This window comes from Dipodomys merriami, unplaced genomic scaffold (assembly GCF_024711535.1).
Source record: "Dipodomys merriami isolate MVZ:Mamm:240054 unplaced genomic scaffold, mDipMer1.0.p SCAF_1, whole genome shotgun sequence".
NCBI classification, from domain to species: domain Eukaryota; kingdom Metazoa; phylum Chordata; class Mammalia; order Rodentia; family Heteromyidae; genus Dipodomys; species Dipodomys merriami.
This window is the reverse complement of record NW_027202270.1, coordinates 130421866-130445070: the sequence shown is the minus strand read 5'-3', so window position 1 is coordinate 130445070 and position 23205 is coordinate 130421866. Positions and strand designations below refer to the sequence as shown.

Here is a 23205-nt window from a genome sequence, read left to right as displayed (position 1 = left end):
TTTGCTTCTTCCTATGCTTTTTTTCTACTTGAATTTTTTTAAGTAAAATACTTCCTGAAGTATCAACTACATGACTTCAAACCCTAGTACTGCCAAAAAAAATTGACTTTTAAGTGTACCATTGAGTAATTGTTAATATGCTGACATATATATTAAGATAGCATGTATCATAATCTTTTCCTTTTCACTGGTGCATAATAGTCCATGGTGGGGGTTACGTTCCTTATCCACCCACAGCAGTGACCTCAGCTGAATCCGCTTTGCTGTTTTTCACTTGTGTTGAAGCAGCCTCATGGTGTCCTTCAGACACAGACACCAGCTGGAGCTCTTTAGCTGTCAGGGTTCTTCCTTAAATTTGTAAATGTTTAACTATTCTGACCTCTCCCCTTCCTCCCCACAGTCCTAAGGTTTGAAGCTGTTCTAGTCAGCTGCTAACTGTGATCTATGGGAGTTCTGTACTTTCCCCTGCCAGTTACTCAAACCACAATTCTATACATACTTAGAATTTCCTGAGGCCCATGTCTCTCTATTTAAACAACGGTGGCTTCTGTTACTTGTTCCAAAATCTCCCATGACTCCGCCTCCTTGGAACCTGGGACCTGGAGGTGAACATGGGAACCAGATGGACCAATACTCTCCTTGTCTGGAGAGTATTTTTTTTTTAAACTGGAAGTTGATGAGAAGAGAGAGGTGAGTACTCCTTTTTTCCTTTGCTGGTGGTGCTGGTGAAGCTGATGACCACAGAGAATTGCCTGTTCCCTGGTTCTCTGCCTGGCAAGCAGTGGGAGAGGAGGCCAGCAAGCAGGGAGAGTAGATAAAGACCTAGGCTCTGGAGTCCTGGGTCCTGTGGCAGCCCTGAGCCCCAAGCCAAACTGCATGAGTGAATTTCTTCATTCCAAAGTGAGTCGTGAACTTAGAGCTTTATACCGCTAAGCAGGTGCTCCACCACTTCAGCCATACTTCCCAAGCCTTTTTACTTCAGTTTTACGCTCTCGCTGAGCTGTTTTGCTCATGGCTAGCCCTGGACCACGTGAACCACACCTCTAATCCGGCATTTTGCTGGTGAATTGGAGATGGAGTCTCACAGACTTATCTGCCTGGCCTGGCTTTGAATTTCAATCCTTCAGGTCTCAGCCTCTTGAGTAATTAAGATTATAGGCATGAGCCACTGGCACCTGGCTTGCTGATTATTTTTTGAGATTAAGGTGTCGCTTTTTTCCCTACACTACCCTGGCTGCAATCTTATGTATGCTTCCTGCATTGCTGGGATGACAGGTGCAACAAGATAGTGGTTGAGATGGGGTGGACTTTTTTTTGGTCCGAGGCTGGCCTCCTTCCAATCTTTACTTCCCAGAAGCTGGAATTATACGTGTGAACGACTAACACCTGGCTAGTTTCTGTGTTTGTAATAAATTTCACCTCCCTCCACTTAGTCCCGACTTTGGGGTTTCTATCATTTGCAATCCCAGGATGGCAAAAATACCACAGTGAGAACTAAATTTGTTGCTGCTGGATGTGTTGTTGCTCCAGGCATTAGAAGTCTCCAACACCAATCAAATTGTTCACAGGTACCTGCACTGCACTTCCTGGGCTGAGTCGGGTCTGCTAAGGATCTCAGCCCTAATGTTAACCATGGCACTTGTTTAATGGGGTCTCTCTCTTTGTGACAGGCAGCTGGTACAAGGGATGGAGTTAGAATATAAGATCCAGAGTGCCTGATCAACTTCATTCTTTCCAGTGGTGGGTACCCCTGCAGGGGAGCCAGTGTCTTCCTGCTGAGAATGCTCTGGTAGGGCTGCTCCATTCCCGGGGGCGTGGCTGCTCATACCTTTGTTTTGATTGGTTCTGTGTAGATCAGCAAGCTCTAATATGCTAATCTTGGCTGTGATCTGTGTATCAGCTGGCACTGTTGCCTCCAGCCACTCACTGGCCTGCAGGGTTTTACAGAGAGACAGACAAGGCCACCCTCCTGTGGTGGGCCTCTGGGAGGGGGCAGTTCTTATGCGCTGTGGATAAGGAGCTGCAGCCAGAACTGGGAATTAGAGCCATCATTCTTCTACGCACACTCTCCAGTGTATTCTGTATTCTGCTCCCGAATAATAACGGAGTTGCCATTTATTGTGTGCCTACCACCTGCCAGGCACTCTGCTAAGTACTTTCCATGCATTTGAATCTTCACAACATTGTGAGGCAGATAAAGTGAGCTTTTTTACAGTAGAAAAATAAGCTTAATTTTAGAACAGTGTTGTGTGTGTGTGTGTGTGTGTGTGTGTGTGTGTGTGTGTGTGCGTGCGTGTGTGTGCATGTGCTCATATGCTATTGAACCCAGGGCCTGGGTCCCTTTGCCTTTTCATGCAAGGCTGGCTCCCTACCACTTGAGCCACAGATCCACTTCCAGCTTTCTCCTGGTTAACTGGAAATAAGAGTCTCATGGACCTTTCCTATCCAGGCTGGCTTCAAATTGTGATCCTCAGATCTGAGCCTTTTGAGTAGTTAGGGTTACAGATATGAGCCACCAGTGACCAGCCTAGAACATTCTTAGGGCTACAAAGAAATTACAAAAACACTGCAGAGTTCCTGTATGCCACACACCCAGTTTCCTCCCCTCAATAACATCTCATCTAGGGTAGCTCATTTGTTAACAGCTGACGATTCAATACTGATGTGTTGTTGCTCATCAAAGTTTGAGTTTTCTTCAGATTTCCTCTGTGTAAAAAATGTACTTCTGCCATCCCAGGGTCCCACCTAGCACATTGCATTTAGGCTGCTCTTGGTTGTTAGACTTACCTTGGTTTTGATTTCCTCCTCAGTTTTGAGGAGTGCTGGTTTGGATGTTTTGTAACGATTCCCTAATTGTAATTTGGTGCTTGCCTTGTGATTAAACTTGGTTGGTATATCCTGGACAGGAAGACCACAGAGATAAAGTGCCATTTTCAGTGCTTCCAGTCAATAGCACGCTGTTTATCACTATAACCTGACACTGTTGATGGGAGCCTTGACCATCTCGCTGAAGAAAGGTTTGTCAGGTTTCTCCACTACACAGCATATCTTCTCATACTGTACTTTTAGGAAAGAAGTCACTCTATACAGCCCACACTAAGAAGGGGGGGCTGTGCTCCCCTTACTTGAGGGTAGAGAATGAACCAACTCATTGTATATATATATATACATATAGATAGATATATTCATTATATATATGTTCATTATATATATATATATATATATATATATATATATATATAAAATTTTGTTTTTGAGACAGGCTTTGCTAGGTACCCCAGGAACTCACAATCCTCATGTCTCAGTATCCTGAGTGCTAGAATTACAGGCATAAACCACCATGCCTGGCAAAATACTGTGGAATTTTTTTGTTTGTTTTATTTGGTTAGCCACAGGGCTTAAACTCAGGGCCTGGTCATTGTCCCTGAGCTTTTTCACTCAAAGGTAGCACTCTACCACTTTGAGCCACAGTGCCACTTCCTTGGAGTTCTGATGAATAGATTTGTCTCATCTTACCTAATTATTTATTTGAATAATCGCTTATTTCCACTCAGGGATATTTATTTTGTACTTCCAATATAGTATTACTTTATTTTGTTATTCAGATTTTTTCCATGAGGAGAGCCTTTTCAGTTCTTTTTTTTTCTTTTCTTTTCTTTTTTCCTGGTCGTGGGTTTGAACTCTGGGCCTGGGTGCTGTCCCTCAGCTCTTCAGCTCAAGGGGAGCACTCTACCACTTGAGCCACAGCGCCACTTCCAACCTTTTCAGTTCTTTCCCCTACGTCTCTTGGGGATTTTTGTTTTGTTTTTAAGTATTTTCTTACTTTTGGTACTCTGCAACACTCTAGGCTCATCTCCTATATTTCTGCTTCTGCCCTTGCCTCCACCATTCCTATGCTCAGGTCAAATTTTGTACATGTGTTACAGAGAAATCTAAGGCTTGATGAAGTTAAGTAATTTGCCCAAAGCCATGTGGCTCCTTTTATTACTAAGCATCATTTGTGTGCCTTCTTCTTCCTAAGGGAAGAAGTAGGGTGCAGGAAGAAAGGGGAGACTGGGGCCACACAATGCCTACATTAACTATGGTTATTGCAATGACTATTTCTTTGGTGGTATTGTGGCTTGAACTTAGGGCCTTGTGCTGGCTAGGCAGGGGCTCTACCATTTGAGTTATGCCTCCATTTCTGCTCTTTGCTGAGTCATTAGAAATGGAGTCTTCATGGACTTTTCAGCCCAGGCTGGCTTTGAACCTCGTACCTCAACTGAGTATCCCAACTATTACTCCATAGTCTCCTTTTACAAAAGAAAGTGTGCACGGGAGCTCCCAGGACATGCTGTGTCGTGAACACCCAAATCAAGTGGGAATTTGCCAACTCTCCCTTGTGTGCAGCCCACCCAGAGCTGATTCAGGAGCATTCGCTGAGAGTTCCTGCCAGGTCCCCAACTACCATGCAGCAAGAGAACAGGCCAGCTCTGCCAACAGCATTCATGCCTGCCAGCCAGAATCCCTCTCCCTCCTGGACAGGCCGTCTTCAGCCTCTAATGGAGGTGGAGGAGGCACTAACTTCTGCATACTGCCAGCCCTCAACCCATGATGAAGACAGATAGGATGCCTGAGAAATGAGAGGCAGAGCCAGCCAGGGACAGTGGGAAAATCGCAAGCCTGTAGGTAGGCTTTGGGTCTCAGATGGTCATCCACGGTGGGCAGCCAGATACCCTGTGGTGAATTATTTAACAGCACCTTCATCTTTACTCCTTTGCCCTTCTCCTCCTCTCTTCCAGCCAGGGCACTTTCCTAGGATCCACCCCGCTTCCTTCTGGTACTTTTCTTTGCTTGTGATGTTTCCATTGGGAGAGGGCTTTGTTAGGCCTTGCTGCCCTCCCCTGACTAGAGAGTGGCTTCCTCAACTACCCAAGCCCAGTCCCGCTTTGGCCATGGATTTTGGGAGAGTTTGGAGCCCTAGCAGAGGGTCTGGAAGTGAGAGCTGTGACTCCTCCCCAGGCAGATGTGAGGAACCCAGAGCCCTAGTCTGGCAGCTGTGTGAGAATAACACATCAGGTCCAGTATGCCAAGGACTGGGAGGGGTGGGGGTGGGGGGAGGAAGGTTCTCAGGATCTTTCCTTCTCTTCTCCTCTCTGCTCTCCTTCCTTCCTTCCTTCCTTCCTTCCCTCCCTTCCTTCTCTTCCTTCCTTCCTTCCTTCCTGCCTTCCTCTTCCTCTTCTTCTTCCTCTTCCTCTTCCTCCCCCCTCCTCTTTCTCTTTCTATTTGTGCTGGAACTGGAGCTTGAACTCAGTGACTGGATGCTGTCCCTGAGCTTTTTTGCTCAACATTTGAGCCACAACTTCACTTCTGGCTTTTTGCTAGTTAATTGGAGATAAATGTCTCCCAAACTTTCCTGACCAGGCTAGCTTCAAGCTATAATCCTCAGATCTTCACTTCCTAACTAGCTAGGATTACCGGTGTGGGCCATGACTAGTTTTCAAGAGAAAACGAGTCCACCAGATGGTCTAGTGGAAGCAGCTGCTGCAGGTGCTTCTTTCCATAGGAGTCCATGGAATAGTTCACCTCCCTCCCCTTCCTGGCAGGGCCTGAGCTCAGCAGGGGCCAAAAGGCTGGGCTTCAGGGGCAATGAGGAAGGGGCCAAGGGCCTCGTGCTTTGCAGCCTCACAGTGTGACAGCTTCTCTACCCACCCACCCACCCCGAGCTGTCTGGCACCACTCCTGCAGCCCAAAGCTGGGATGCCAAGCATTAGAGGAATCCCAAGCACCCCTTAACACATCTTCAAGGCCCTTTTCACCCCCCCCCCCCCCCCGGGAAGAACGGAGCAGGATCTGTGCTCTGTCGTGCATTAATGACCTCCTTCCACAAGCATCTGCCAGGGAGTCTGCCACGTGCCAGGCACGGAGCTCCTCACCAATGCTTCTCTCTCTTTCCAGATTACATAGGAATGAGGCCTGCGTCTCAAAGAAGCGGTTGTGATGGATGCTTGGAATAGTCTTGTGGTGGCCCCTGTCCCTCCCCACCCCGCCCCCAGCCCCCCAAAGTCCTCACCTCATCGCATCACTTCAGGACTGTCCTGGTCTGTCCAGGTCTGAGTGTGGAGACAATAGCAAGAGAGAGTTGGAGGTGGCCGGCAGCCAGTAACTCTGGGGTGGCCGCAGCTGAACCACGTGGCTCCATTCTGGCTCTGTGTGGTGCCAGCTGCTGCCTGCCTCACGCATTGTAGCAGCCGGCCAGTTGGGAGCAGCTGAGGCAGCGGCTGGAAAGAGAGCCAAGCTGGACCTGCAGTTTGTTAAACAGGGGTGGGGAGATGGGTAGATTCCCAGATGTCACCATATGAGGGTCATTCTAGAGCACTGAGCATAGGAGCAATGCCTCTGAACCGGGCAGTGGGGCAGGAAGAAGGGGACAAGGGGAGGTCACCCCAGAACTGAGGAACATGTCAAGGATTTAGGACATGAGCCACTTCTCTGCCCAAAACATTGTACACACACACACACACACACACACACACACACACACACACACACACACACACACCTGGCCCCTGCCCCTTTATACACACACACACACACACACACACACACACACACACACACCCTTTGTCAAACAATTTTGGAGACCATTCCATATCCCTCTCCTTGTGCAACTAATAGTTGTTAAGTTGTCAGTGTGATCATTTGGTACTATTTGCTGCCAAGAGGACAGGCTTGCTGTGTTTGCTCCTCCCTGTTGCCAGGGCAGAGGTGGAACTTGGTGGAACATTAGTGAAATGCAGGCACCTGGGAGTTATGGTTTGTTCTAGGAGGAACGCTTGCCAGGAACACCACGTTTCTATACAAAGACAGTTGCTTCCAAGGATTGCAGACTGAAAGCGCTCAAATGTTCAAGGCACCAGTACAATGTCATGACTTTTTTTCCCCCTCTCATTCTACAGAAAGACTTAACTTGTGTACCCCGTTTTGCATTTGTGATTTTTCTGACAAGAGGGTTTCCAAATGAGCATCAAGACCCTCCCAAAGTTAGACCTGCCCTTGAGGGGAATTCAATAAAATTATGTTGAGTGAATAAAAGAATGAGTCAATAAATCCATCCAAAGCAATCAGAAGGAAATACAGGCATAGGAAAAACCAGTGCACGTGCCAATGCCAGCCTCCCGCCCTCCGGTGCTGCCCTGGTGTGCCTCAGTTTGCTCGATGAGTTAGCTCGATGACCGGGACCACCCACTCTCGTGGCCTTGGTTGTGAGCCTCCGTCCATAAGTCTCTCAAAGATCAGATCTCTCTGGAGCCAGAACTGAGTCTCTTCCTGGCCCTACCAGGATAATGGCATGAGAGGGCTCAGAAGACAGACTGAAGCCTTGGGGCGCTTCCTGTTCCTCAGGCCTTCTAGACCCAAAGGGAAGACAGTCGATGAGAGTGTCCTGGGAAAGTCTCTGATCTCTTGTCTCTGAAGTAGATGAAGGACGCCAGTTCTTTTTATCTGTTTTTAAAGGAGTTCTACTTTTACAGGGTTTTCCCATAAGCCTTGTTCCCCATGTATACATAGCGGACCCCATTAACCAATACCCACCTCAGAGTGGTGCACTTGTTACAGAAGGTAAACCTACGTGGACAAACCATGGTCACCCAGTGTCCATCATTTCATGAGTCTCATTCTCTGTGTCCCATGTACCACTAAAACCCCACCCACTTTTTGTGACATTCGCCTTCTCCCTCTGAGAGCCTCAGGAATTGCTGCTGTCTCCCTCCTCTCCTCCCCACCCCAGGAGCCCTTCTATACCTTCTGATCTAGCAGTATGTTTGATCACATTTTAGAATTGGCTCTTCTCAGGGCTGACATTGCCTAAGCTGTGTCACAACTCTGAGAAAGGAGCCTCATCTCTAGACTGCCGCTTGCCTTAGCAGGTGGGTCAGGTTGGCCTGTGTCCTCTCAGTTTCCTGTCTCAGACTCAACACTGAGGGGGGAAATGCCATGTTCCCTCCCCAGGGAACCTGTGATCCTTGTGAACAACAAGCAAGTGCTTGCCACGTGGTTTCAAAAGCTACTGCTCTTCCAGCGGAATGTTGTCCTACAAGTTACAGCACAGAAGGCTGCTGCCAGCATTGGCAAGGGCTTGGCTTGCCTTTGAAGCACAAGATACCTTTTCTCAGTGCAAGGAACTTGGCCAGAGTTCTGAAGATGGGAAAGAGAAGGATCCAGAAACGTTCTGGGCAGCAGAAGAGACCAAATGTGGAAGAGACTACCAGCTGCCACTAAAGCCCCTTCCATCTAACCAAACGGCAGGGTTACAATTCCCAGGCTGTCTACAGAGAGAGATGGCCAGGGGAACAAGACCCAGTCAATTGAATGAAAGGAAACTGTAGGTGTCCCTTCCAGCCATGGATCAGAACATATAGTTACTCAGTGCTCCTCCCTTGAACCTCTTGCTTCTTCACACTGGCTTAGTAGTTAATGGCCACCTTTGATCCTGCAGGAAGATAACAAAGGCTTGAAGATGGTGGTGCTACCTGCAAGCCTGGGTTTCTATATGAATTTATGAAGCAGAACTCATCTATTCATTTTGGACTGATTTGTGGGAGAGAAATAAATGTCTTTATTGTTGGGGTCCTTGCACTTTGCTGATATTACTTTGTTGAGTTATTACTAAGGCTTAGTATCATGTTGGCTATGGGTCTGTAGTATGTGCTCTTTATTATATTGAGGTATGAACTTTCTAATCCTAGCTTTTTCAGGGCTTCTATCATGAGGAGGATGTTGTGTTTTATCAAGGGTTTCTTTCCGCATCTACTGAATGATCATGTGATTTTTATCCTGAATATTGTTTATATGTTGTATTACATTGGTTGGTTTGAGTGTGTGGAACCATCCTTGCAAATTGTATTACATTTATTGGTTTGAGTGTGTTGAACCATCCTGGCAAATTTCATCATCATGGTAAGTGATGTTCTCAGTATGTTGTGTTCTGTTTACAAATGTCTCTTTGTGGCAGTACTGAAGTTTGAACTCAAGGCTTTATGTTTTCTAGGCAAGGCATTCTACTGCTTGAGCCACACCTTTAGCCCTTTTGCTCTGATTGTTTTTGAGATAGGCTCTCAATTTTTGTGCCAGACTGAATTATGATCTTCCTGTTTATTCTTCCTGCCAAAGCTAGCATGAATGTTTTGCCTAGTTGGCCTTGAACTGTAATTCTCCTAATCTTTGTCATCTAAGGAGTAAGGAGTACAGGCATATGCCACCAAAGCCCTAGACCAATTAAAAAAGTATTTATTGAAAATGTTTGTCTATATTTGTCAAGAATATTGGCCTATATTTCCTTATTTCCTCCCTCTTCTCCTTCCTTCCTTCCTTCTTTCCTTCTTTCCTTTCTTCCTTCCCTCCTTCCTTCTTTCCTTCTTTCCATCCTTCTTTCCTTCTTTCCTTCCTTTCCCTCTCTGTTGTAGAATGAGTTTGTAAGAATCCCTTCTCCTTCTGTTTTATAGAATAGTTTGAGGAGTATTGATGTTAATTCTTTAAAGGTTGGTAAAATTCATCATTGAATCTATTTGGTCTTGAGGTTTTCTTTGTTGTGAGAGAGAAGACCTTTTGTTACTGCTTTTATCTCATTTCTTGTTGATCTGTTTAAGTTGTACATATTCTCTTTTATTTTGTTAGTTTATGTGTCTGGAAAATTCTCTACTTCTTCTAGATCTTGAACTTGATCCTGACCTTGAATGTAGCCCCAGAATAGAAGCCTTCCCCATTCCCCAAGAAGAAAGAAGGTTGTGTTTTCATTTTGTCCTGTGTGTGCTGGTACTGGGGCTTGAACTCAGGGCCTGCCTCACACTCTTACTCTGCTTTTCCCCTCGAGTCTACATCTACCACTTGTGTCATGGCTCTATTTCTGACCTTTTGTTGATTAGTTGGTGATAAGTGTCTTATGGACTTTCTTGCCCCAGCTGGCTTCAAACTTTCAGATCCTCAGATCTCAGCCTCCTGAGTAGCTAGGATTACATACATGAGTTACCACCACTTGGCAAGGCGGCCATTAAAAAATATTTTTATTATCTTTAGTTGTGCAGAGGAGTTGCCATGCAACAAGTGAATATGAATACACTGCGTCTAAGAAGGAAAAGGAAAACAAGACAGTGAAATCAGCTGTCCACATCTTCCCTCTTTGTCATTAGATATAAGTGTTTTGCTTCTGGGTGATTCATGATGCTACCCAGTGCAGACTGCAAGGATGCTAATGAGTTACTCATCTGGAAGGATCTTCTTCATGGGAAGATATCAGGCTGGAGCTGAGCAAGGCTCCTAAAGGCCCAGAATAAAGACATAGTCCTGTCTGCACTCCTCCAAGGGATGGAGACATCCTTGAGGTTTCTTTGTCTCTCTTTCTTCATGTGTGGATTATATATCTGGAAGGATGGGGTTGGTTCTCACACAGCCGCACAGGAGAGGCCTGGTAAGACCCAAAGGCAGCCTGGAAGTCATTTATGAGTACCTTCTTAAACCCAGGCAGCAAGAGGATGAGAGGAGATGTCCTTCTAAATGTTCCCGATGCCTCAACTTACTTTTGACAACTCTGTGCATTAATTGTCTAGAGGTACCTTAACCATGTGCCCACAACAGGGGGCTTAGAACAACAGGAACTCATTTTCTCTAAGTTCTGGAGGACAGGAGTACGAAATAGTGGTGTGAACCAGGCCATGCTCCCTAAAGGCCTTACGGAGTCTTCTCCTGCCTCTCTAGCTCTGTGAGCTTCCAGCAGTCCTTGTCCTGTAGCTCTGTTCCTCCAGGCCCTGCTTCAGACATCACATAGCCTCCTCACTGTCTGTCTCCCATCAATCTTCTTTTTCTCTCTCCTTATAAGGATGCCAGTCTTCATTAGGTGTGGCATTATAAGGGCCCTCTCTAATTCAGTATGACCTCATCTCAACTCCATTACTGCAAAGACCCTATTGCCAAATAAGGTCATTCACAGGTTCCATGTAAATAAGAATTTGGGAGGAACACTGTTTAAGTTGGTATACCATGTTATGAAAACCTGTTTCTAGGCTGGACATTAGTGGCTCATGACTGTCATTCTACCTTCTTAGGAGTATGAGACTTGAAGGATTGCAGTTTGAAGCCAGCCCGGGCACAAAAATCTATGAGATTCCATCTCCAAAATAAGTAGCCAAAAGCCAGGCTGAAGCTAGGCTCCATTGGCTCGTGCTATATTCCTAGCTACTTGGGAGGATGGGATCTAAGGATTGCAAGTTTTTTGTTTTTTTTTAAATTTATTTATTTATTTTTGGTTGGTCATGGGGCTTGAACTCTGGACTTGGGTGCTGTCACTGTGCTCTTCAGCTCAAGGCGAGCGCTGTACCACTTGAGCCACAGCGCCACTTCCTAAGGATTGCCAGTTTGAAACCAGTCCAGGCAGGAAAGTCTGGGAGACTCTTATCTCTAACTAACCACCAGAAAGCTAGAAGTAGAACTATGGTTCAAGTGGTAGAACACCATTCTTGAGTGAAAAAGCTAAGGGAGAGTGCAAGGCCCTGAGTTCAAGCACTAGTACTGGGACCAAAAAAAAACCAAAAACCACCCAAACAAACAAGCAAGCTGACTGAAATGGTAGAGCACCAGCCGTGAGCCAAGATGGCTAAGTTAAACCAGGCCAGAGTAGATTAATGGTCTAAAACATAAGGAAAGATTCAGAGGAAAAATTATAAGCATTGTTTTGTATTTTATAATTTATTCTATTTTTCAAAAATTCAAATAAATGAAGTAGCTATAACTGCTAGCTCCTTGTCACTGGGGAATTTTAATTTTTTTAAATTGGTTGTGGGGCCCGAACTCTGGGCCTGGGTACTGTCCCCCAACTCTTCAGCTCAAGGCTAGCACTCTACCCCTTGAGCCACACTGTCATGTCCAGCTTTTTCTGCTTATGTGGTGCTGAGGAATCGAACCCAGGGCCTTATGCATGTGAGGCATGCACTCTACCACTGAGCCAACTTCCTAGCCCGAATTTTAATTTTTGAGTATAAACTTCCTTTTTAGAAACCATTTATCCGTGGTAGGCTATGGATCTGAGTGCAGTGTCAGGCCTGTGGGTAACTTCTGAGAATTTGTTCCCCTCTGTCTTAGTGAGTTATTTTACTGTAAAATGTTAGCACCATTAATATTAAGTTCATTAAGATTAGAATCATTTTCACTGGGAAAGAGATAGCAATGTCATTTAGGTCAAATAGTCCTCAGGCTACCTCAAAACACCTCTTTTCCATTAGAAATATATACAGTTATATAAAAAATTAGTCTTAGGCATCACTGAAGAAATATAAATGAACAGTAAATACAGAATTTGTGAGCAACGCTGCAATTTAGTCCACCCTGCTGTTAAAATACTGGTTATTTGATTCTCTGGTTACCAAGAAAACACAGATTAATATCTTCATAATTAAGATATGTTGGAGATAGATATATATCTTAGAAATACTGGAACTATCCTTGAAACCAACAAGCAATGTGTACCCTTGGAGATACCCACGCTGTATCATATATCGATACTTCATTCCTTTTGTATGGCTAAGTACTATTTCATTGAATGGATCTACCATATTTTGATTATTTATTCATTGGTTGCAGAACACTTGAGTTGCTTCAACCCTTTGGCTAATGTGAAAATAATAATGCTCCCATGGACATTCGAGGGAGGCATGTCGTCAAATAGGATAGATGAAGAGAGGGAGAAAAGAGGGAGAACCTCCATGGAGCAGAGGGGATGAGTCTGAAGGGCCATGATGCTTGGGTGCAAGTGGTGGAGATTTGCTCACTGCTGGTTAGGAGAAGGTAGGGGTGAGCTGGCCAGCTTCCCACTCCTGCCTTCAGCTATTGAGTGCTGACATGTACTACCCCACGCTCCGGGCCGCATACCCTCTGACACCCATGGGTGAGAGGTGGGCAGGTGCTGCAACAGGCACCAGGCTCCCCCACACTGTCATCTGCTCTCCCGCCCTCCCTCCCCAGTGCCCACGCCACCCTCCGCTCTTGGCAAGTTGGCCTTCACCCCAGTAACTACTGATTAACACAGATCTAAATTGCCAAACTGCCTCCACTTCGGCCTCCAAAGGCTCCCGGTTGTGTAGGCTTCTTTTGGGGCTCTGGAAGTGTTGGGGGCAGGCCAGCATCACAGAATCTGCCTGGGCCTGGCATGATGTCGGATTTCAAAGGCACAGTTCTCTCCTCACCTTTAGGAAGGGCACCTCCCCTCCACTTTGCCCAGTTAAGGACTGAGGGCTGCTGTCTTTTACAGAACTTCACGTTACAGCCTGCGTGACCATGAAAGTCTTAACTCGAGGTTTTCACTCTGGTCCTCGGGCTGCTGAGGCCTGGTCCTGACTGGTGAGGAAATCCAGTGATGGGGGAAAACCAAAGTGTTTAGAAGTCTGGGTGGGAGGCTGTCTCTCAGGCTGGCTCTTGCTTGGGATGTCTTGGTTGCAGGCAGCCTAGTTTTTTCCAGCCCTGGAGAATGGATGTGAAGCAGATGAGATGGCTTGCAGAGACCTGGCGGGAGTCTGAAGAGTCTGGAGACTAGTGGGCATCTTGGCTACTTCAAGGCTCAAGAAGTGGGAGAGACACAATGGTCTCCAGATAGACAGTTCACTCAGGCAGAACCTGAGGGGCGAGAGCTGCGCCCATCTGTGCTTCTTTGGTTTGTCTTGGCACTAGTTTATAGATTTGGCCCAATGGGGGCACCAACCTGCTTCTGAGTGAAGGCTGGCGCCACCTGACCCTGTCAGAGAAAAGGTCTTGGAAGGAACTCTGGGTGCTCTCAGAGGGAGGGATTTGAACCGTGGAAGGCCACGGAATGACAGAGGTCACTTCAGCTACTACCACCACATTCCACCGTGTTTGATTCCTGGGCCAACAAATTGACTTTGTTTGTGTGAGTTTGGATTGGTTTTCACTTCCTTAAAAGCAGAAGTGTGACCAGTGTATACAGCTTCTTTCTAGAACTCCACTCTAGACATCAAATGATGTGATTTTTGCCAGACGCTGCTTGGTGAGTCCCATCTATAATCCTAGCTACTCAGAAGCCTGAGATCTGAGGATCGTGGTTTCAAGCCAGCTGGGCACATACATCTGAGAGACTCTTACCTCTAATTAACCAGCAAAAAGCCAGCAGCGGAGGCCTGGCTCAAATGGTAGAGTACTATTCTTGAGCAAAAAAACTTGAGGCCCTGAGTTCAAGTCTCAGTACACACACTCTCTCTCTCTCTCTCTCTCTGTCTCTCTCTCTCTCTCTCTCTCTTTCTCTCTCTCTCTCTCTCTCTCTCTCTCTCTCACACACACACACACACACACACACACAAAGGTACTGTGATTCTTTCTCCTACTTTGCCAACCACAATTTCTCTGCCTTCTTCAGCTATCTGACTTTCTTGCCTTAGAACTTAGACCTGTGCATTTCTCATCTCATCATTTCTCATTTCCATCTTCTTTGTTACTAAACCCTCACTTCTCAAATGTCAGTTATCTCCATGATTTTGAGGGTCTAGGCTGAGTATGTCTCCAAACTACGCTGATTCATGGCAGACCCACAACTCATAACCCACCCAGCCTATGACCCTATTTCAAGATATTTATATTTAAACCTGAATCCATCATCTTTACCCAGAGGAATCCTCTGGTTCCATATTTCCACTTTGGAGTTCAACACACACACACACACACACACACACACACACACACACACACACACACACACACACACACACACACACACACACACACACACACACACACACACACACACACACACACACACACACACACACACACACACACACACACACACACACACACACACACACACCTTTTCCCTTATAAGCACAAAACAGTCTCTGGGGGCCTCTTTTCCTCTTGCTTAAGTCCTGTATTCAATCAACCACCAGGCAGTATTGATTTTATCCTCATGATTTTTCAAGTCTGTTCTTCTCCGGTACTCCTGCAGTAGTAGATGTCTGTACTACTTCTCCCTAAATGGTCTTTTTGTCTTAAATGGTTGCTATATTGATTAATTGGCTTTGGAGCCATCCAGGGCCTCCATTGTCATAGGATAGGCAGTGAGCCTTGGCCCTCCCTGACTTTCATTTTAACCCCTGCCTTGCCAGGTGCACTGCTATTAGGTTTCCCAGGATTCCCTAAGTTGAACTGCGAACTCTACCCTCTGGGCCTCTCATCACACTGGGACCTTGACTGGAGTCTCAGCTTCCTTCTCCCTCTCTATCATCTCTCCTGAAACCCTGCTCAGTATTTGTACTGAGCCTGGTCCTTTAGGCCCGTGGATGATCCACTATGTCCTGTGTCCAAGGACCCAGCAATACAACAACAACAAAACACACGGATCAGGGATTTGTGAGTTGTGGGTGGACCCAGTCAAGGACACTGGCTGAGTCTCTGGGTAGTGGATTGCCTAGGCTAGGGGTCTGCTTGAGCTTTTGTTGCACTTTGGTCTTCTGCTTGGTTTGCTCCCTTGGTACCCTGCTTCCTCCCACGATCTCAAACAGGGTTGGCTCAGAAGGACTTTTCATTATAAATGGCGTCTGTCAGGATCGCTGGTCTCCTCTTCCCTGAAGCCTCCCCTGGTTTCCTCAGTGGCAATTTATCTCCTGGACTTACTAATTGGCACAGGCTCTGTTCTGGTTCTTACTGTGCATTGCCTTCTGACAATCTCTGCTTCATCCATTGTACCCTGGGGTCTTCCTGTGCGGGGTCTTGGCCTTCCAGCCTTGACCCAACGCACCTGCAGGTGTCTGCCTGGTCCTGGAATCTCTGTGCAGCCCCAGCAGGGTCTCTGGTGTGTCACCCCCCATCCCTAACAGCCCAGCTGTGTTTCACATGCTTCATCCTCCGCCAACAGACTGAGACACACTGTGAGACTGGCTTTCTCACCACATGTTTAAATGAGCACATATGGACTACAGTGGGAACTCCTCATCCCATGACCTTCCCTGACGCCCTTGGAGACCAGGTCATTCAGAAAAACAATTAACCCTAACATGTAACTGTCTTCACAGTGCTTTCGCATGTGTCAGAACACAATTTCCTTCAAAGAGGGGGCAGGTCTGACCAGATCCTCCAGTGAGAGACATCATAACCAAGCTTCAGAGAGGTGTAGTGCTTTCTCCCAAGGCCACACAGCTGATAGGAACAAAGATAGGATGAGAGCCTGGTCCAACTTCCATCTCTCATTTGGCTGGGAATCTTTGCTCACAGTTCCTTAAAAATACTCCCTCCGCTGCGTGGGAAGTGTGCTTTGGCAGCTCCATACTAGGAGTCCAGGATGCCCACACTGGACCTTCAATTCCTTGGTGAGAACTGAACCCAGTGCAACCTCCCCAGCCTCATCCCCCATAGTAGAAAGCTGGGTTTAGAACATCTCGCTTGTAAACTTCCAAAACCACCAGGTCTCTGCTTATTCTGCTTTTGAGTCTCCGTGAGGAGGCAGAATTTACTTTCTCAAGCTCCACGTAGTAGAACTTGGGTCTGTCTGGGCCTAACGTGAGCACCCCCATTCACAGGCAGGTACTGATGCAGGATGAGGGTTACCAAGCACTAGTGATTCTTAGCTGGACTCTTGGCCAGACAGCCATCTCCAAAGGTGGGGCCTGGCCCCAAACTCCAGGTCCTTGGAAATTACTAGGACCCTGCCTTGGTGCAGATGAGGCCCTTGCCTTTTGCCTTTCTGGCTTGCAGATCTGGCACCTGCTTCTCTCCTTCCTGCTGCCACATGACTAAGCTTTGGCACCTCGTGAGCATGACAGGCTCTGATCCCTCCCTCCTGCCCACCCACCCATCCACCCACGCACACCACTTCTCTCCAAGCTCGGAGCCTTGACAGCTATCATTTTCAGACTTTTCTCCAGGCCTTCCTTCTTCCTTTCAGGCTCAGGCTCTTCTCATCTTTGTTTTCCCTACCTGTCATCCTGTGCTGGAGGGAGCAGCTGGAACTAAGGAAGGAACCTGTCCTAGATCAAGAGCTTTGAATCGACGTGTGTGTGTGTGTGTGTGTGTGTGTGTGCGCGCGCGCGCGCGTGTGTGCGTGTGTGTGTGTGCGTGTGTGCGTGCGTGTGTGTGTGTGCGTGTGTGTGTGTGCGTGCGCGTGTGCGTCCATATGTGTGTGTGTGCATGCATGCACCCATGCACTCATATCCATCCAACTCCCCTAGCTGAGTAGGAAACTCTGGGAGAGTGGATAATAGTCTCTAATGCTTTACTACCACCCCCAATTATTCCATTTGCACATTGCAAGTATTCAATAGTTGTTGAGGAATATAAAATAACAGAAGGATGAAAAACTGGCTGAAGACACTGACGCGAGTTTCACCCTCAGATCCACCTGCAGCTTGTCTCTCTCACAAATTCTTCAAGCTCCCCGGACACCCACATACAATTCCATGTCAACCCATTTTGACTACTGTAAGAGCCAACAGATAATGGACTAGACATTCTCTTCCAAAGATCAAACAGCAGAATGAGGCAGGTATAAATTAAGCTGATTTCAGGTCAAAATTCAGAAGACATCTCTGCCAGCCCCATTCCATTCCGTAATTTTCCTAATCAGGCAGAGAGAGAACCTTCTGCCAAGGAACCAAGCCAGGCAGCCCGGCCATTCAGGATGGGCTGCTCATCTGACAAGTCCCACATGAGAGGGACAGGCCCTGAGCCATGGGCACAAGTCTATATGTCAATGGAGGTAGGAGGGTTTGGCGAAGAATCTCACCAGGCCCAGTATAAGAGATGGTTTTTCTTGAGATTCTGGGCTCTTGTTCCAGAATGTCCCATACCCAGCAGCACCTTGGGCCAGGAGCTCCTGTGTGCCCAGTGCACTGATGGAAGGCAGAGGCCCTTTCCAGTGGGTTGACTGCAATGGGAACCACTTCTCAGGGCCAGCACAGTCTAGGTATCCTCTGACTGTGCTGCGAGTGCATAGGCAGAGAGGCCCAGTGCCTCAGCCCCAAGACCTGGTCCTGCAAAGCTGGCAGAAGTGGGAGAGGAGCCAGCCCTACCTGGCTGGTATATTTTAGCTATGGACTTTGACCAAAGGAAGCATTTCCAGCCATGCCTTTCAAAGTCTATCCATCCATTCCAAGACTAAAACCAAATCTCCTTCTGCTCTCTGATGGCCTTACCCTGGCTTCACGTTTTGATAGGACCTTGTTCCATTCCACAGGAATCTGTGGATTGTAGCTCAGTGTCTTTGACCAACAATAGCAGCTGACCTGTGTACTCAGCCCTCTGTGGCCTTCCCCCGTCCACTCCCAGCAGCACCCACACACCCACCTTCCAAGCACAAAAGCTTTTCTTCAGTAGCTTCGTAACTTAAGTTGGTAGACAAAGGGAGATCAGATACGCTTTTTGCTTCTTTCTAGTAGGGGATGGGGGCTTGTCCTGTGAACTAGTTTGAAACCAGCTGAGGACTTGGAGGTTAGCAAGACCAGAAGCTAAAAGGGCCCAGTCAGAAACCCTGATCATAGTACAACTACTCTGGAGTCTAAGAGAAGACATGTTGCACAGGGTGGGAAGTCTCCAATCGGTAGATTGGAAGTCAGCTTCTCAAGTACTCTGAAGGTTAAATGTAAGAACATTTAAGACAGATGTTGATATGCTGGGAGGGACCCAACAGCAAAGGGAGAGCTTAGACATGGGAATCGTGGACAGTGCAAGTGACAGAGAGTGACACACAGTGACAAATGACACACAGCATCTCCTCAGGGGCTCCGATCTGTACGCACAGTGGAGAGCTAAAATCGTGATGATACATGGCTGGGGTAGTCCATCAAGGAGACAGTTTGAGTTCCACAAACACCTATTCTGTACTTGTGATATCAGATCAAAGTTATGAAGGTGCCATCCTAGGACTGGAATAGTACAAAGCAGTCACCATTCACATCCGTTGTACCTGATAGCTATGTGTTAGAGACATTCCCAATGCTGCCACAGAGCAGACATCCTTTAATTTTCAAATTTGTTATGCCCCTCATCGGGGATTTCCAGAAAAACAAGAGCAGTAGGATGCACATAAAGAGAGAAGGAGATTTATTGTAAGGGATTGGCTTACATAATTGTGGTGACTAGAGTCTCCCGATCTTCTGTTAGAGGTGGGAAGCTAGAGACCCACAAGTTCCAGTTTGCAGGCCTGAAAAGCAGGAGAGCTGGCTTTTCTGATTAAGTTCAAAAGCAGGAAAATGGGAAAGACTGCCAGGTAAGGAAGAATTCTTTCTCAGAGGAAGATCATCCATGCCTTTCACTGATTGGGTGAGGTACATCCACATTAAGGAGTACAATCTATTGTAAATCAATTGGTTTGTTTATATGTTAATCTCCTCTAGAACGAGCCAGACTAATGCTTGATCAAATCTCTGAGTACCCCTTGACCCATCCGAGGTGGCACATACCTAAAATTCCAGTTGAAAAGAAGGGAATGGCAGCTTCTAGCTGTGAAGTGGAGAGAGGGAAACCAGCATGATGTGTCAAGTAAAAATGTCCTGAAGGAGGTGGCACAGGAGCGGAGCCTTGAAGAACAGGGAGCATTTGGAGAAAGAAGGAAAGAGAATAGGAGTGAGTATGTGAGTATAGAAGTGACAAGAGGAACAAATGGAGAGAAGAGGATTCCTCAGCAGCGTGGAATGAATGGGATGATCTGGGTCATGCTCCCAGCCATGTTCTGGAGAAGCACCTTAGGAGTACTTTCTGGATCAACATCTGGGGAAGGGAAGGAAAGGCAGGAAGCCAAAGGGCATCTGTGAGCCTGGGCAGATGGGGATGGACAGGGATCCAATCTCAACAAAGGTCTCCTCTAGATTCTCACCTCTGGCACTTTGGAGCTACAATGACTCCCGAGTGAGGGCAAGGTCTTCTGGACTTTGTACTCCCACCATAGCTGTGGGATACAGGCTGAGACAACTCTAAAGTGGGTGAACAGCACGGGTGGGGTGAATCAGTGCTGCATTGACATCCCAGCATGCACCACGGTGGGGGGTAGGGATAAAGCATGAAGTCAGCCAAATGTCTGAGACCCAAACCCTGGAGAGGTTCCCACCGGCCAGCACTACAGCTGCCTGTTAAACAGAGGGATAGTGGCTTCATGAACTGAGACTCTTCTGCCTATGAGGATTACTCTGGAAGATACAGGTAGGGCATGGATGGGGAGGAGAAGGTCCAGGCCCAGGTACAGTAAGGAGACCTGGGCACAACAATACTTAGAGTAGGGGGAGAAGAAGAGCCAGGGAAAGAGATGGAGAGAAAGTAGACAGAATCAGGAGAAAGGAGGGAAGTTTGTGCATTCAGATACCATCACCCCACGCTGGCAAGAGGTTGAGTGGGTTGAGAACTGAGAGGAAAATGTAACACATCATTAGAAAGCTCTCAGAGAACTTGCTGGGATAATTTCGGGAAAAGTGACAGGGCATTGGAAGGCAGAACTTCTGCATGTACTCCTGCTCATGTGCCAAGTACCGGGCTAGGGCTAGGTTCCGTGCATTCAGACTTGTTCCTGGTTTCCATAGCAACCCTAGGGAGAGCGGGTCATTACCCTCTCTGGAGGATGTTAAGGGATCCAGCCACCTTTACCCAGCTTGCAAGTCACAGAGAGAAGTTGGGTCCCAATAGGAAGTAAAAAAGGGACTAAAAGCAGGTTTCTCTGACTTGAAGTTTTTTGGGTAGAGGAGGAAACTGATCAGAGTGGAACATGTTTGTCATTGTTGTGGTCATTGTCCTCCTCCTCCTCCTCCTCTTCCTCCTCCTCCTCCTTCTTCCTCTTCCTTCCTTCTCCTCTTCCTCCTCCTCCTCCTCCTCCCCCACCCTCCTCCTTCTCCTCTTTTTCTTCTTCCTCCTCCTCCTCCTCTTCCTCCTCCTCTTCCTTCTCTTCTTCCTCCTCTGCCCCCTCACTTTGTGCTGGCATTAGGGCTTGAATTTAGGGCCTAAGCATTCTCCCTTAGCTTTTTTGCTCAAGCCTGGTGCTCTGCCACTTAAGCCACACCTCTACTTCCAGTTTTTTTGCTTATTAATTGAAGATCAGAGTCTCATGGACTTTTCTTGCCCTGCTGGCTTTACACAATGATCCTCAATTCTCAGCCTCCTAAGTAGCTAGAATGTCAGGCATGAGCCAGCAACAGTGCCTGGCTGTTTTCTTTTTAACATGGGATATATGAACATGTTTATTGGCTGAGGAGGAGAAGCAGAAGTTGGACAATTAGGGAAGAGGTGATCATTAATGAACCGTAGGCAGGTGTAGGAGGGAAGGGACTATGAATGCTCTCAAAGGGAGACAAAGGCAGGAACGTGCTGGAGGCCCACCCATGAAGTAAGTCAGGGACGGTCGAGGAGGCTGCTCACAGCCTGTGCTGGTGAGGACCGAGCAAGGGTCAGGCATGAGGTGGCTGCTGGGAGCTGCGGGGACGCTGACCTCAGGGCAATAAATTGTGCAGCTACTGCGCCGTACGGAGCCTCAGCTAGAAACAGGCAGACAGATGGTGAGGAGCCCTACCCAGGTGGAGGTGGTGAGTGTAGCCGTTCACCTATTCCCTGGAGGGCTCATGAAAACCAAGAAGTCAGTTCTGGGCTCTCTCCCAACCCTGGAATAATGGGCTGCTGGGCAACTCTGGAGACTGACTCTGGATTTCTGCTTTCTCTATGGTAGAACCAGTAGAAACCCATTGGCCTGGCTTTGGAGCTAGAGACTGGGTGACTTGGCTGAAGTCTCCATGTTGTTGTGGGGAAAGACAGGGTACATTACTGATGGCACCCCTGAGAGCAGACATTCTCAGCAAAGCGCTTCTCCAAGGCCATTGAATCGCTTACTACAGAGGGAGGGTCTCGTAGCACAATGCGATGTGGGAATGTGACCGTGGCTGCAGTCTGTCAGGCTCAGTTAGGTGTGGCCTCACTTTCTCCCTCTTCGTTTCTAGTCAAAGAGATGCTTTTCAGGGATTTATTTCAGGCCAGATGGAATAGAAGGTGGATCTGAGAAAAGCCAAGAATGAGGAGGTTCTCTCTAGCACCTACACTCCTATAATCCCAGCATTCAGGAGGTTAGGGCAGGAAGATGGAGAGTTAGAGGTCAACTTAGGCTCTGTAGCAAGACCCTGACGATCCTGTCTCCAACAAACAAAAAGCAAATAAAGAAAAAAAGCCAGACTGAGGTCCTGGTCTCTTTCCCCCACCCTGCTAAGAAGCATAAAGACCCACAGATTTTAAAAAGGAAGGTGAACTGCTCAGTGTCCAGGCTCGGCCTGAGGTGTCCCGTTGTACACCCAAGCAGGGAATCCACACTGCCTTCCTGCCTGTTGCAAGCTGTGCTTTCGGTAGCAGTGGCAGAACCCAGAACAGCCCCAGAGCAACTTGGTTCACTGGCTTCGGGAATCTGGGATTTATTTAGCCTGTGTTTCCGTGGCAGCACTGGCGGCAGCGGCAGCATCTGCTTCTTCCCTACGAGGCTGAGTGAGTCACGGCCACCCACGCTAACCCTTGGCACAGTCCCACCCTGCTGGGGACCACTGATCGTAAGTCAGCGGAAAGATGCTAAGCTCTTCTCACTCTCTCTGCTTGCTTTCTGCCCCAGGTCAGGCCCTGGAGAGGTACTGAAGTGGGCAGTGCCCTGGGTAGGGCTGACCTACTCAGAAAGTTGGCAGACTCTTCTCAAGAGCTGTGAAGTCTGCTTGAGTTGACTTCAGAGCGGCTCAAGTTGGCGGCTGCCAGCATCTGCAAAGCCTCTTGGGAGAAGACTACAGATTTTTGGACTCTATCCCCTGTGCTCTTTTTACCATGTCATGATCAGCGCACAAGCTTGTCTTTCTGTATTGAGCCCAGGTGTCTTCAGGTTCTCAGTCCAGAGCCTCCCTTTATGACACCCATTAGCCTGTCCTCTCTGAACAGAAACCTTCACACTGGATTCTTTCCCAGGCCTACCCCTCCCTGAAACTTACCTTTCTTCTGTCCCTCCCTATCTGAGTAGTCTGAAGAAATTAGTTCACCCTGTGTTATTAATGGCTAATAGCAAGGTATGGCAGTGTTGTAAGGTAAATCCAGTCGGTGAGATACAGAGAAGCCACATTTTGAAAAGCTGAATTGGGAATCTTCATTAGAAAGCTGGCATCTGCAGGTGGACTCCTGTCTCAAAGACCTGCAGCCCCATGAATACACTTAACCCTGAACTACGAGAGCAGGAGAGGAAGGAAA

General features: G+C 47.4%; 1 long non-coding RNA gene across 1 annotated transcript in view; it reads left to right on the top strand.

Moving 5' to 3' along the window:
* Nucleotides 1-373: 373 nt before the first annotated feature.
* The window catches only part of LOC138832820 (uncharacterized), a 99348-nt gene continuing 76516 nt past the window's right edge, over nt 374-23205 (top strand). Inside the window, exon 1 of the long non-coding RNA XR_011373698.1 lies at nt 374-690. This is a non-coding gene — a long non-coding RNA (uncharacterized lncRNA). The remainder of the gene's footprint in view (nt 691-23205) is intronic.